Source organism: Cervus canadensis, chromosome 5 (assembly GCF_019320065.1).
Source record: "Cervus canadensis isolate Bull #8, Minnesota chromosome 5, ASM1932006v1, whole genome shotgun sequence".
Taxonomy (NCBI): Eukaryota; Metazoa; Chordata; class Mammalia; order Artiodactyla; family Cervidae; genus Cervus; species Cervus canadensis.
Window position 1 is genome coordinate 54602995 of NC_057390.1, and position 15607 is coordinate 54618601.

Below are 15607 nucleotides of genomic sequence, written 5' to 3' on the forward strand. Positions count from 1 at the left end.
AGATAAAAATCATCTGAGCTGGATCTTTATCTGCTCGCTCAGGGGAGGAATCTGCTTCAAAGGTCACTCGGGTTGTTACAGGGTCGATTTCTTTGTGGATCTGGATCAGAGGCTTGTTTGTGGATCTGGGTCAAGGCTTCTGTTTCCTTGTGTGCATGCTTAGTTGCTTCAGTCGTATCTGACTCTTTGTGACCCTCTGGACTGTAGCCTGCCAGGCTCCTCTGTCTACGGGATTCTCCAGGCAAAAATACTGGAATGGGTTGCCATTCCCTTCTCTGGGGGATCTTCCTGACCCAGGGATCAAACCCACATCGCTTATGTATTCTGCATTGGCAGGCATATATATTCTTTACCACTAGGGCCAACTGTCAATTCACAGCATAGAGACTGCTCACATTCCTTTTCCTTCTCCATCTTCAAATCAAGAAAATTGTGTAAAGTCTTCCTCACTCTTAGCATCTCTCCAGCCTGCCTTTATCCCTCCATCTAGGGAATCAGCTTTGTTTTTTAAGGGTTTGTGTGACTATATTGGATCCACCTCTAGATAATCTGGAATAATCTCCCTACTGTAAGTCCCCTTCATACAAACCTTCAAGTTGCAAGCTTTCAAGGCTGCAAATGTGCCCCTGTATGCCAGTGGTTGTACTGTGCTACTGTATCTTTCAAGGTACTGTACTATAAGGTTAAAAATGTTTTCTTTATTATTTGCTTATTTATTTTTTATGTATTATTTGTGTAAAAAGTATTATAAACCTATTACAGTACAGTACTATGTAGTCAATTGTGTTATTTCCATATCTAGGCTAATTTTGTGGAATTTATGAAAAAATTAGACTATGAACATGCTCTCAAAATGGAACCAATTTATATGTAGAAACCTTACTGTATTTTAACTTAACTTTGCTATGACATATATTAACAGTCACAGGAGTGATATTTCATTGTATTCAGTTTCTGTTGATAAGGAAATGGAATACCAGAGGGTTGGAATTTTAGAATTTCTAGCACAGGAACAGAGTTCTATCACTTCATCCCAGCACCCATATTCATTGTTCGTTGTTCCATGAGGCAGAAGCCTCTGCTTCTTGCAACATGATGGAGGATGGGAGATGAATCGTCACCCAGTTGTATTAATATGATGATCAGATTTGAAGTTGGATTTTAGCTTGCTCTAAGGCTCACTTCAGAGAAATCTCCCACTGTTTTTCGTTGCAATTTCCCTGCAAATTTTGAACTTTAATTTTTCCTCTTTCACCTTGCTCCCATGTACCTTCCATCTTTAAGGAATCCATCATAATTTCTGACACACTAAAGACATTCTCATCCTTACAGTTCATCCACAAATCTCTTTTCAAATCTTCTGCATGTGAGTTCATTTATATGATTCAATTATTTAGCTTTTCAAAGCATTCTATGGAGTTGACTGTTTCCTCCTTAGAATATCCTTGCTTATCAATTTTCCTTTCATGTTTTTGGTTGTATTTCTTATTCTCCCTTGCAACGCCAATATATTTTTTATAGTTGTTCAGTCACTCAGTTGTGTCCTACTCTTTGTGACCCCATGAACTGCAGCATGCCAGGCCTCCCTGTGCATCACCAACTCCTGGAGTTTATCCAAATTCATGTCCATTGAGTCGGTGATGGCATCCAACCATTTCATCCTGTGTCATCCCGTTCTTCTCTTGCCTTCAATCTTTCCCAGCATCAGGGTCTTTTCAAATAAGTCAGCTCTTCAATGAGATGGTCAAAGTATTGGACATTCAGTTTCAACATCAGACCTTCCAATGAATACTCAAGACTGATCACCTTTAGGATTGACTAGTTGGATCTCCTTGCCAACACTACAGTTCAAAAGCATCAATTCTTCAGTGCTCACCTCTCTTTATAGTCCAAATCTCACATCCATATAAGACTACTGGAAAAACCATAGCCTTGACCAGATGGACATTTGTTGGCAAAGTAATGTCTCTGCTTTTTATTTATTTTATTTATTTATTTATTTTTAATATAAATTTATTTATTTTAATAGGAGGCTTGGCAAAACCACTACAATATTGTAAAGTAATTTGTCACTTCTTTTTAATATGCTGTCTAGGTTTGTCATAACTTTCCTTCCAAGGAGTAAGCATCTTTTAATTTCTTGGCTGCAGGCACCATCTGCAGTGATTTTGGAGCCCCCCAAAAATAAAGTCTGCCACTGTTTCCACTGTTTCCCCATTTATTTGGAAAGAAGTGATGGGACTGGATGCCATGACCTTAGTTTTCTGGATATTGGGCTTTACTTCAACTTTTTCACTCTCCTCTTTCACTTTCATCAAGAGGCACTTTAGTTCTCTTCTTCACTTTCTGCCATAAGGGTGGTGTCATCTGCATATCTGAGGTTATTGTTATTTCTTCCAGTAATCTTGTTCCAGCTTGTGCTTCCTACAGCTCAGCATTTCTCATGATGTACTCTGAATATAAGTTAAATAGGGAGGGTGACAACATACAGCCTTGACATACTCATTTTCCTATTTGGAACCAGTCTGTTGTTCCATGTCCAGTTCTAACTGTTGCTTCCTGATCTGCATGCAGCACATTTCTCAAGAATGTGCAGGTCAGGTGGTCTGGTATTCCCATCTCTTTAAGAATTTTTCACAGTTTATTGTGATCCATTCAGTCAAAGGCTTTGGCATAGTCAATAAAGTAGAAATAGATGTTTTTTCTGGAACTCCCTTGCTTTTTCGATGATCCAGTGGATGTTGACAATTTGATCTGTGGTCCTGTTGTCTTTTCTAAAACCAGCTTGAACATATGGAAGTTCATGTGAGTGTGGTTTTCATTCTGTCTGCTCTCTGATGAAGAAGGATAAGATGCTTATGGAAGCTTCCTTATGGGAGAGACTGCCTGAGGGGGAACCTGGGTCTTGTTCTGATGGCCGGGATCATGCTCAGATTTACATCTTTAATCCAATTTTCTGTTGATGAGGGAGCTGTGTTCCCTCCCTGCTATTTACTTGGGGCCAAACTATGGTGGAGGTAATGAAGATAATGGTGACCTCCTTCAAAATATCCCAAGCATTTACTGCCACACTCAGTGTCCCCAACCTTGCAGAGGGCCACCATCAACCCCTGCCTCTGCTGGAGACTCCTGGACACTCACAGGGAAGTCTGGGTCAGTCTCTTGCGGGGTCACTGCTCCTTTCTCCTGGGGCCTGATGCACAGCATTCTGTTTGTGCCCTCTAGGAGTCTATTTCCCAGTCCTATGTAATTTCTGGCAGCTCTATGGTGGGGTTAATTGCAACCTCCTCCAAGAGGACTTATGCCACACCTAAGTCTGCTGGACCCAGAGCCCCTGTCCCTGCGGCAGTCCTCTGCTGACCCATACCTCCACAGGAGATGCCCACACACAGTTCTGTCTCAGTTTCTGTGGGGTCCCTGGGTCTTGGTGTGCACAAGGTTTGTTTGAGTCCTCTTACCATCTCCTGGTGGGAATGGGGTTTGATTCTAAACGTGAGTTCGCCTCTCCTACCATCTTGCTGGGGCTTCTCCTTTGCCTTTGGGCATGGGGTATCTCCTCACGGTCACTCCAGAGCCTGCCATCTTACTGGGGTTTCTCTGACCTTGGACACGGGGTATCTCCTCTCGGCCACTCCAGGCTGTGCAGCCAACACTTGCTGCTCCAGCGCCATGCAGGCTTCCCTGTCCATCACCAACTCCCAGAGCTTGCTCAAACTCATGTCCATTGAGTCGGTGATGTCATTCAACCATCCCATCCTCTGTCACCCCCTTTTCCCCTTGCCTTCAATCTTTCCCCGCATCAGGGTCCTTTCCAATGAGTCAGTTCTTCACATCAAGTGGCCAAAATATTGGAGTTTCAGCTTCAGCATTAGTCCTTCAAATGAATATTCAGGACTTATTTTCTTTAGAATGGACTAGCTGGACCTTCTTGCAGGCCAAGGGACTCTCAAGAGTCTTTTCCAACACCACAGTTCAAAATCATCAATTCTTTGGCACTCAGCTTTATAGTCCAACTCTCACATCCATACATGACTACTGGAAAAACCATAGCTTTGATTATATAGACCTTCATCAGCAAAGTCATGTCTGTCTCTGTTTTTTAATAGTGATTAACCTCCACTGTCTATGTTTGTCATAGTTTTTCTTCCAAGGATCAAACATCTTTTAATTTCATAAATTGCAGTCACCGTCTGCAGTGATTTTGGAGCCCAAGAAAATAAAGTCTGTCACTGTTTCCAATTTTTCCCCATCTAGTTGCAGTCTCCGATTTTAGTTCAATTCTAAATGTTGGAGCACCTCAATCTCTATTCTGGATTGCATCCTTGTATTATTTTCATTCTCTCCTTAGTAATTATTTTCCATGAATTTAAATACCAAATAAATCCTAATGATATACATTTTTATCTCTATTCCATGCCTCTCCCTTGTGTTTGAAATCCATATTTCAGTTTTCTATTTGTTAGGCAACAAAATTGATATGTTTGAAAGTGAATTTTCCAATTCCAATATATTTCTCTCCTAGGAATTTCCATCTCATCAGTGGCATTACCAACTACCTCATTGCTCAAAAGGAAGATGCAATACATTGTTCCCCTTCACTTGGTAAATCTAAAATATCACTAGGTCCTGTTATTGTCATATCAAATTATAAACTGTGCCTGTTCACATCTCTTCCCTAAACTATTGAAAAAAGCCTCATCTTATAACCCTACTCTCACCTTGCTCCACATTTGTCCATTCCTCATGTAGTTTCCAACATGATACTCAATATATATAGTATATAAATTCAACTGTCTTCTCAATCTTCTAATGATTTCCTGTTGCACTAGGGTTAGTGAAGTGAATGAAAGTCGCTCAGTTGTGTCCGACTCTTTGCGACCCCATGGATTCCATGGAATTCTCCAGGCCAGAATACTGGAGTGGGTAGCCTTGTCCTTCTCCAGGGATCTTCCCTACCCAGGGATAGAACCCAGGTCTCCCGCATTGCAGGTGGATTCTTTACCAGCTGAGGCACCAGAGAAGCCCAAGAATACTGGAGTGGGTAGCCTATCCCTTCTCCAGGGGATCTTCCTGACTCAGGAATTTAACCAGGGTCTCCTGCATTGGGGGTGGATTCTTTACCAACTGAGCTATCAGGAAAGTAGTAGCGTTAGACTTGCAACATTTTCCCAAGGTCTAATAAGGCAGTCATAATCTGATTCTGGTTTAACTCTCCAAACTCACTTTTATGCCTTCTACTGCATTTTAGCCACATACCTTTTCTAGCCTTTGCTCTTGCCTTTTCTATTTGTGGAAGAATTTTTCCTTGGCTCTTTGCCTATGTGATTCATAATTGGCCTGCAAGTCCCACTTAAATTTTATGTCCCTAGAGAAGGCTTTGTCATCAGCCTGTCTCATGTTGTCTCATATCCTGTCCCTACTTTTCCTATTTACCACAATTTTTAACTTTTTATTAATTGTTTAATCAGTAAATGTCTTGGCCTCAAGCTCTAAGACCCATGGGACAGGGGCCATCATTATCTTGCTCATCACTGTATCTTTAATGCCTATCATAAGGCCTATATAAAGTGTATTGTCAGGAGATATTTGCAGAGTGACTAAGTAGATGACCTAATGACTGAACAGTGGATGATGAAAGTACCTTTTAAAATAATATTGTTGTCACTTTTCATCGACATTTTCATCAGTCTTTTTTCTTATTTATCTAAAAAAATATGCAAGTCCATGTATGAATTTATTTTGTACTGTTTCTTTTGTTAGTGTGTTAAAGACCATCACTTTCTTAAATATGCCTTTCATTTGAACTCAGATTTATTTGAAATTAATATTTCCATCTTTGCCAATTCTTGTCTCTTACTCTTGTATTATGCTGGATAGATAGCACATTGTTTAATTCCATATTTTCATCTGATTTAGAGTTCTTGACAGTAGGAAAGGAGTTTAGCCTATATGCAATTTGTTGTCATTAATGTTATGCTTGTAGCCTCTTGTTTTCCATCTTAACTGTTTCTCCCTTTAATACTTTGGGAGTTTTGGGCTCTAGTCAGTGCTGAAGAAAAACTTTGGATTTCTTCTTTATTTCTGAGTCCAATTTTGACATCCTATCTATGGTTGAGGAATAATAATAGTTTTGGTGTAGTTAGGGAAAAGTTATTGAAGCGTTCCATAAGAGAAAATGGCCATTGTAGAGCAACATATGAGAGCAATCTCTGTTAGTTGCTCAGCTGTGTCCAACTCTTTGAGACCCCATGGACCGCAGCCCGCCAGGCTCCTCTGTCCATGGAATTCTCCAAGCAAGAATACTGGAGTGGGTAGTCATTCCCTTCTCCATGGGATCTTTCTGACCCAGGGATCAACCCCAAGCAAGCTATTGGAGTTTTCCACAGGAGAAAAGGGTCAGTGCATAGGAACGTATGAGAGCAGAGGCCACAGCTTTTTTAGGTTCTTCATGTGTCTCCAAAACTTAAGTCAGTCTCTGGTATGCAATGGTCCTCGCAAAATCACTGTGGATTGAATGAATAGCTAGAGTCAGTCTACTTGTTTTTTTCTGTGCTAGGGAGTATGGCCTAGAGCATCTTGGCTTTAAGCACTACAGATCAATATCCTCCTTCATGTACCAGAGTATGGTCATCTTTTCCCTGGTAAGTTCAACAAAGGAGACAAATACACAGGGGAAAAGAAACCAATTAATATTATATTACTAAGTAGAATTTTTGTCCCAAACACCAACGCCGCCTTATATATTGTGTGCTTAGTTGCCCAGTCATATCTGACTCTGGACCTCATGCACTGCAGCCTGCCGGGCTCCTCTGTCCATGGGGATTCTCCAGGCAAGAGTACTGGAATGGGTTGCCATGATTTCCTGCAGCAGATCTTTCCAACTCAGGAATGTAACTAAAGGACTTACCCCCCACCCCTTCCCCTCCCCGCCCCCCACCAGAAAGCTCACTAAATCATCTTTCAGGCTTTCTCACTTTGATGAGGGATGCCACTGAGTAACTGCACATCCATGGAAGTAAGATAAAATTCCAAAAGTTCTTGGTGCCTTTCATTATAATTTTATGTCACTCTGAGCTGGCCCCAGGTTTTAGCAAGAATATTGATAACTTAGTTTAAATTTTCTGATGATTTTTCTTTGCTTTTAAATTTCCATCTCTCTCTATTTTTTCATCACCTGTTTATTTCCTAGGCAATGTGTACTGTATCTATCTGCAAGATGAGAAATGAGAGAAAAAAAAGAGAAGAGGGATCATATCATTTTTCAAGTTTCCACCTTCTTGGAGGTGTAGCTGAGTGCATTCTCTGCTAACATTAACTTGATGCTCCCCTGATCTGTCTACCTAAAATGACTGACTCACAGCCTCATGAAACAGACTGAGCCTGGTGGTCAGGATAATTCTGCTGGAATCTGAAATAAAAATCAACACAGCAGCAGTGACAACAGTAAGCTACCTCTACCACTAGAGATCTTCTTGCAAACTTTTTTTTTTATTAAGCATTAATTTCAGCTCATTAGATGAAACAGACTTGTAACATAGTCTGCATGAATGCAGAATAAATCATCTACAGCAAGGAATAAGGACAATGGGCAAAGAGCACACATTAAGGAAAAAAATCAAAACATTACAAATGCATTTTAGCAAAAACTGCAGTACAGAACTCCCCCATTTCATTTCTTGGATTTACTAAAAGTCAACAAAGGCCTCCAGCTCTTTGTGTTCACATCAAATGTCAGATCAGAACATCTAATGCAAAAGGGAATAAAAGGAAAGACAATAAAAGAAAAAGAAAGAGAAAAAAAACAAACAACAAAGAAAACCCTCATTTCTTCCCTTTTATAGAAGGAAGAAGAGTTTATTCCCAGGATTTCCTAGTGGTGTCATAAAGTGTATGTATATCTCCTTAAAAAACATATTCAGCCTCTGTTTGAAACTGAATCTATCTATCCATTTGAGGCTAATCATCTATCTTCTTGAGTATTCCATTTACATAACTGTGAAGCAGTAGTATCTTTGATTAAATCTGTTTAACAAATGCCTACACAGTTTACTTCAGAAATTAGATAATGTGGCTGAGAAGATAAAAAATGGTAATGTAATATATATTACATTATAATATATATATATATTACAATTTAATATATATTTGACTAAATATACAAAATATATTTAATATCTTGGTTTTCTGTTGCCATCTAAATTATCTACTGGTGACCTAGAAATTATAAGAAATGTGTGAAGGGATTTTAGAGTGATTTATTTGAAGGGCAGGAAGGTCTAGACTAATCTATTGTACAAGCATGTTGACTGCTGCACTATGGAGAGAGGCAGACTCCAGACATGGAAAGGTGCCTTTCTGAGGTTGATGTGCAGATAACTCACTGAAAGAGATTTATAGAGAAAGTAATGAGCAGAGATCAATGCATTAGCAGTTAATTTATAAATCAGTCCCTATAGACTCTGAGAGCGCAAGAGCACCAGCTTCATTCATAAGATCATAATGTTCATAGTTACTGGAAAGAGATTTCAGGCCATTCTTCATCCATTCGTTTTTTGTTTGTCATGCAGAAGAAAAGATTTAGATGTTCAATACAGATGAGAGGAAAAGCACTTCGGAAAAATTCAGTGACGTTCGGACAGTTTGATGACGTGTTTTCTGCCCCTGAAGCAGTAGGATTAATGCTGCCTGGCACTGACTGCAGGATTTAATCACTCCACAGCACAGAAGTGCCTTTGTGGTTTATCACCCACATTTTTGCTTTACAGGAAAAGGGCTTTTCTTCATTACCACTGTGCAGTTAGTAGTCTGTAGACACGTTCTTCACATTAACTTTCATTATATGCTTTTAGGTAGGGCCATTTTACCTTCACCTCTGCCACTGTAGTGTGACTGTGGCCAGGTAACTTGGTGATAAAAGGGAAGAGTTTAGACTGTGTTAATATTTCCTTGATTCCCTTTTGAGGGTCATTGGCAGTGACACATCCTTTTGCCCTGAAGAGGGATGATGGTGCTGCTTGTTACCATGACTGTGAAGGAACAAATCTGAGGACATGGACAAGGCAGGTTTCTTTCTGTGTCCTTGGAGAAGGAGGATGAAGTCAAGGTTTCAGAGGCCTGAAGAGACCTGGTGTTGGGGGGTGAGATTTCCCTAGCTTCTCACAGTCAGGTTTGGAATGGCCCATAGCACAAGCTTTTTGCTACTTTCTCCATATTACAGCTTTGCCTGCAACAGTGAAGGGTCCTGCATGGATTGTTGGGCACAACCAGCATTAATGGCCATGACCTTAAAGTCCTTGAATGGCCTGAGAGCAAGCATGACTGATGATTGAGCCACAACAGAGCAGAGTTCCTATCTTGAGGTCCAAAAGGGAAAGAGTAGCCATCAGCTGTGTTTTGGGCTGAGTTCATCGAAGAGTGTGATTCCAGACTTAGAGACTCAACTGATGGCTTCTTGAGGGAAGGATGGGGGGAATGGATATTTAGGGAGTTTTGGATGGACATATATGCACTGCTATACTTAAAAAGGATAACCAACAAGGACTTACTGTAGAGCACTTGGAACTCTACTCAATGTTACGTGGCAGCCTGGAGGTGAGGGGATTATGGGGGAGAATGGTTATATGTATATGTATGGCTGAATCCCTTCATTTTTCACCTGAAACTATCACAACATTGTTTATTAAATAACTACTGTTGTTGTTCAGACACTAAGTTGTGTCTGACTCTGTGATCCCATGGACTATGGCACACGAGGCTTTCCTGTCCTTCATCATTTTCCAGAGCTTCCTCAAACTCGTGTCCATTGAGTCAATGATGCTATCCAATCATCTATCCTCTGTCACCCCCTCCTCCTCTTGCCCTCAGTCTTTTCCAGCATCAGGGTCTTTTCCACTGGGTCAGCTCTTCACATCAGGTGGCCAAAGTATTGGAGCTTCAGCATCAGTCTTTCCAATGAATATTCAGGGTTGATTTCCTTTAGTATTGGCTGGTTTGATCTTGCTGTCCAAGGGGCTCTAAAGAATCTTCTCCAGCACCACAATTTGAAAGCATCAATTTTTCAGTGCTCAGCCTTCATTATGGTCCAACTCTCACTTCCAAGCCTGGCTACTGGAAAAACCATGGCTTTGACTATACGGACCATTGTAAATACCCCAATATGAAACAAAAAATTTTTAAAAAGTCACTCCCTGGGGGTCATTTGCAGGGGAGACAGCAATGTGGTGGAAACATAAAAATGCTATGGTCTTTCAAAGAAAATACAATTGAGTTAATTTCTCCACTGAAGCATATTTAAAACTTAAGCATCTTAAGAGTAACATCCATTGATAAGTAGACGTTTAGAGAGCACAAAATCTGGAATTCAAAAATGAATAAAGTACAGCCTTTATCTTGGTCTTATTGTTGCAAGGGGAGATGGACACTTAAACAGATCATTTCCATTTGAATAAATTCTATAGTAGATATAACGGAAATAAAAACAAAGAATTAGATGATTAAGTCCTATGAGCATTAATTTTCTCATCTTTACAGAAGGGCTTAGAATTGCTCCAAATGATCACTCTGATGATAAAATGAAGCAATAAGTGTAAAGTGCAGAGTGTAGTGCGTGGAACCTGAGTTTTTTCATCTGTAAAGTAATGGTTTTGTCATCTGTGAAATGACCTTGCTTCCTGAATTTGGAGTGAAGATTGAGTGAGGCAATGTTTATAAAGCATTTAGCACACTGCTTAGCACATGTCAAACACTCAAAATTGTTAGCTATTGATCTTGATACTGCTGTTGTTATTTTCATGGTACAAATTCAGGAAAGGTAATTCAGCATGTGGCACACTTGTGGGGCGGCTGAAAGGGTGTCAATGCGGTCTTCTCAGAAAAGATGATACCTGAGGTGACTCATGAAGAATAGTCATGAAGTCTGACAAGAGGGAAAGATTGGGGGGAAAGGGCATGTTAGTGCTTTTAGTTCTTCCACACAGCTTATACTAGTAAGCTTTACATAATTTTTTATCCCTAATTGTTGAGCTCATGGGTAAGTCACCAGGACAGGCCTTTAGAATGTCACACAGCTTTGCTGCTGTGAACACTTACGTGTGTGCACATAGCATGCTTAAAGTTAGAAAACTGGAATTAAAAAAAAAAAAAAAGTTAAGTGAAACATATTAAAAACAGAGAAAGAAAAAGAAGGTGAGAATACGCTTTAATTAGAGATTTGAGTTATAAAGTACAGAAACTCATTTCAAATAGTTCAAATAAAGAAGTGTATACTATGAGGAAGTAAAATATAATAAAAATGAAGAATCCAAGAAGGATTCATAGCACATTCATATCTGAATAAAAGGCCTGCTTTGTTAAAGTAGTTGGTTTTCCATGACATTTAGCCAGAACTAGATTGAAGATTACACAGATTTTCACAATCTGTTCTATCTGTCTTATGTATTTCCTGCAATTGTTCAAAGATTCTGCTACACTATGTCTTGGTATTCTTTCATCTGTTGGTGACACTTTCTATTTTCTTATCATTATGAGTTTTAGATGGTATTTTTGTGAGATATTAGAGAGGATGAATTTGGGGACTGTTAACCATTTGCTAAATTAAAAAACAAAAGCAAAACAACTTTCCTGGGACTTTTTAAACCTTCAGTTAATGCTTATTTTATTGGCTGTGTTATATATGAGTTTATTTATGATTAGCCATGCAACTCCAGTTTAGCTGCGGCACAGGCAACCCTAATCAATTCCATCTAATTTGGTGGAGGCGGAGGAGTGACCTGCTTTCTTCTTTCAATAACTCAACCATGGAAAGAATAATGACAAGAATCTTCTCTCTTACTTACAGGTAGTTCAAAGGCTGATCTAGACTTTATCATTATTAATTGCTATGAGAAAAAAACTAATGCTAAATTGCAGGCTATAACTCAGAAGAGTCATGGCAATGGTCATATGCATACTGCGCAGCCTGTGTCCATTGATCCCCAAACCTGCAAGGGACCTCAGCTGCCCAATTCTGGCCTAAAAGAAAGAAAGGTGCATAGGTTTGTGTCAGTAGTGATGTGTGTTGTTGAGGAATTGGGGGAGATGACTGTCTCTCTGATCTCAGAGTGCATGGTCTTAGGAAGGATGGCCTAAGGACTCTTTCAGTTCTTTCCAGCTAATGTGCCCATTTCACACAGGAAAAATGCCATTTTTTCAGAAAATGGTAAGCCATGTTTTCAGAAAATGTGATTTCTCTTTTTACCCCTAGATTTAGATTACTCCTAGAAATCGACCAAAAAGTCATTTCCTGTCATTACATGTGATTACTGGAAATATTTGTTCCCCTCCTGAGCTAATATTAGGACCTCAATAGGTATTTATTGGCTTCCCAGGTAACTGGGTCATAAAAGAACCCACCTGCCAATGCAAGGAGATGCAAAAGATGAGGATTCGACCTCGAGGTCAGGAAGATCCCCTGAAGGAGAAAATGACAACCCACTCCAGTACTCTTGCCTGGAGAATCCAATGGCCAGAGGAGAATGGCAAACTACAGTCCACAGGGTCGCAAAGAGTCAGGCACTACTGAGCGCACATGTCACAGATATTTATCATATATATGAATCACAGCAAAGTGGGGGCTCAATCATTCTAAATTAATTCTTCTCTCCATTTTTCCTTCATTCTGTATAGTATCATGACCTTCCACAGTCTTTTGGATAAAAAGATAGACTAAATGGATGCTCAACTAGCTATGGGACCATGATTGTGGATTTTTTCACAAGCAAATCAGCCAAGAACTTTTGACAGAATGCTACCTTGGCAATTTAACTTCTTCACGATAGCTCCTTTTTCCTCATTTCCTTTGTCCACAAGTGTCTGGTGGTCACATTTATTCTTCTCCTTGTTCTTGTACTTATTCCTTCAAAAGTTACTGAAGATTTTCCTGAACTGGAGGGTAGATCATGAAGAGTCCATAAGCTACTTCTGAGAAAAGGGGACATAAGTAGTAATTTGTGTACTATGTAGATCTATCATAGCATTTTCCTAAATGTGTTATGGGCCAAGGAGCAAATCTCATACTGATTCTTTCTATTCTTCTGGAATCCAGCGATAGAGGGACCTCAGAGAAATATGGGACTACTTGAAATTTTGCTTTAGAATATCACAATAATAGATATTTAAATCCTCAAATATAGTTTTTTTCTGTCTTCACTCTCAGTCCAGTTAGTTTCCCAGTTCTAAAAACTGATATGGGCTCTCCTCACTTAAGAGAAAAAATAAGAGTGTTAAGGGTAATAAACGTATTTGATGAAAATAAATATAAATAAGATATTTTAATGTTGTGTATTAACATTAGCTTTCATGAATCATCTATTTCATGTGAATATGGTTAATATTGGCTAAAAGCAACCTTCTGTGTTGGTGGTCCTCTTTGTGACATGCTGAAAAGGATTGGAGTTCCTTCACTGAAGTTTTGGTTTCTCTGACCAGCTATCATGGTTCTCTGCATAGTTGCAGTGATGGGAAAGCCATATGATCTGTATGCTTGTGGGAAATATCACTTCCAGCTTGAATTCAAGGGAGAAACTGAACACAGTGATGCTTCATGTGAAAAATAATTAAACATGTCCGATATCTGAGCATTAGGCTCAGAAAACCAATGTACTACCTGTTTTTTCCCATTTTCTATTGTAATCTACATGCAGAGTCACTCTAGCTGCCACTCAGCCCTGAGACAACCAATTTCGTGAGTTTTTTCCACAGATTTTTTTGTTTTTGCTTTTTTTTTTTTTTTAACATTGGAGGTATTTAAATGACCATGTGATAAGTTATAAACTCCAATCCCAAATACTTTTGTCAGGCGAGTGCATGCTCCTCAGTTCTGTCTCATCACAACAAAGATTTGGAGTGACGGACGTTAAAGCCCTCGGTGCATCACAGCTCTCGGGTCTTAGACAGACCATGTTATAGCTCTCAGGTCTGGAACAGACCTTGTTATAGCTCTTAGACAAATCAGGGTTAGAGCTCCATGTTACAGCTCTATTTTATTTAGATAATAGCAGGAAAATCCGTCTTTGAGGCATGAGGGCATGTTGACCCAAAGACGTGAAGAGAAGAGCACCCTAGCGCGCGGGCGAGAGAGAGAGAGAGAGAGAGAGAGAGAGAGAGAGGCCCCCAGCCCTTTGGCTCCTCTTTTTATATGTCTTTTCCTCCCCCCTGGGCCTGCCCTATGTAAATTGGGCTACCCAGGAGTGCTGTTTGTTCTACCTGAGGTCCTCACTCAGGTCCTCGGACCTTCCTTTGTTCTATTTTTGCAGGCTTTTTCCTTCCTTATCTTTTAGCCACCACCATTCTGGACTCCTGTTTCCTATTCTAACTACCTAACACTTTAATTAGAAAACCCAGCACAACAAGATATTATGCAATCTGTAAATGTGAATCCATACCTTTAAATAAATGTTAACAGTAAAATCATAGATTGTCTTAGAAATACAGACAAGGAACATAGGTTCCTTTCTACTTCGCTATAGTTAAGAAGGTTTTGGGCTCAAAGAAGGGAAAATAATAAAGGACTTAGGATTTTGAGTAGAAGCTATTTGTCAGGCATAATGCAAGTCATATGCACATATATTAAACTGTCTTATGGGTTAGATATTGGACTTATGAAACAGATATAATTCTCTACTAGAGCTAAGAAAGTAGGCAAGTAGACAACTTATCCAAAGTACAATGTGTTGAAAATTTGGTTTTTCATGTTTCTTACAAGAAAGAGTCACTGCTTGACCACCCAGGAGCTTTAAATTTCTTCTTCAGGACCAAACTTTTTCTTCAATTTTACACATTGTACAATACCAAACAGTAGATTCAATAGCAGATTCAGTGTAACATCTACAGTGCCAAATTCCTTTTTGCTTTTCTTGGAGGAGAATTTAATAATTTTGCCAATGGACTTGAGCCCTGTTATGCTGGCAAGCTGGAATAAAATGAAACCAGATCAGAATTTTGTGAGATAGCATAGATGTGATCCCATAAGTGCTGACTCATAACTCATTCATCAACATTGTATTTAGGACCTTCAATCAACCTGCTCTACAAATTCCTAGACTTTGTCATTATCAGCACCTCCTTTCTCTCCTAAATGTTTCCCCATGCCTTCCTTTTGATATAATGACTTCAGAAGCATACAGTGGTCCTTCAGAATTGCAACAGACAGAAGTAAGCAAAGATAGCAGCAAACTAAACTAAGCTCTTAGGTGTATACATTAGTCTTTAAAATCCTATAGAAGGTACAATTCTAAAAATGTCCCCCAAAATTTCAAGGCTTTAAATCCACAAAGACCATGAATGTGATTATATGTTGCTCCCATGATTGTGTTATGCTATAGGTCAAAGTTGTGCTTTAAAAATAGAGATTATCCAGTTTTGCCTCATCTACTCACATGAGCTTATAAAAGCAGAGAAGTTGCTCTGAATAGTGGGGGGAAAGTAAAGCAGAAGAAATCAAAGATATTTGAAGCATTAGAAGGATTCAGTGCCTATTGATGAAATGAGATAGGTGGGGTCACGTGAGAAGGAATTCAGGTGGCTAGAAGCTGAGAATGGTTGACTGATGGCTGCTCCAGCAAGAAACTGG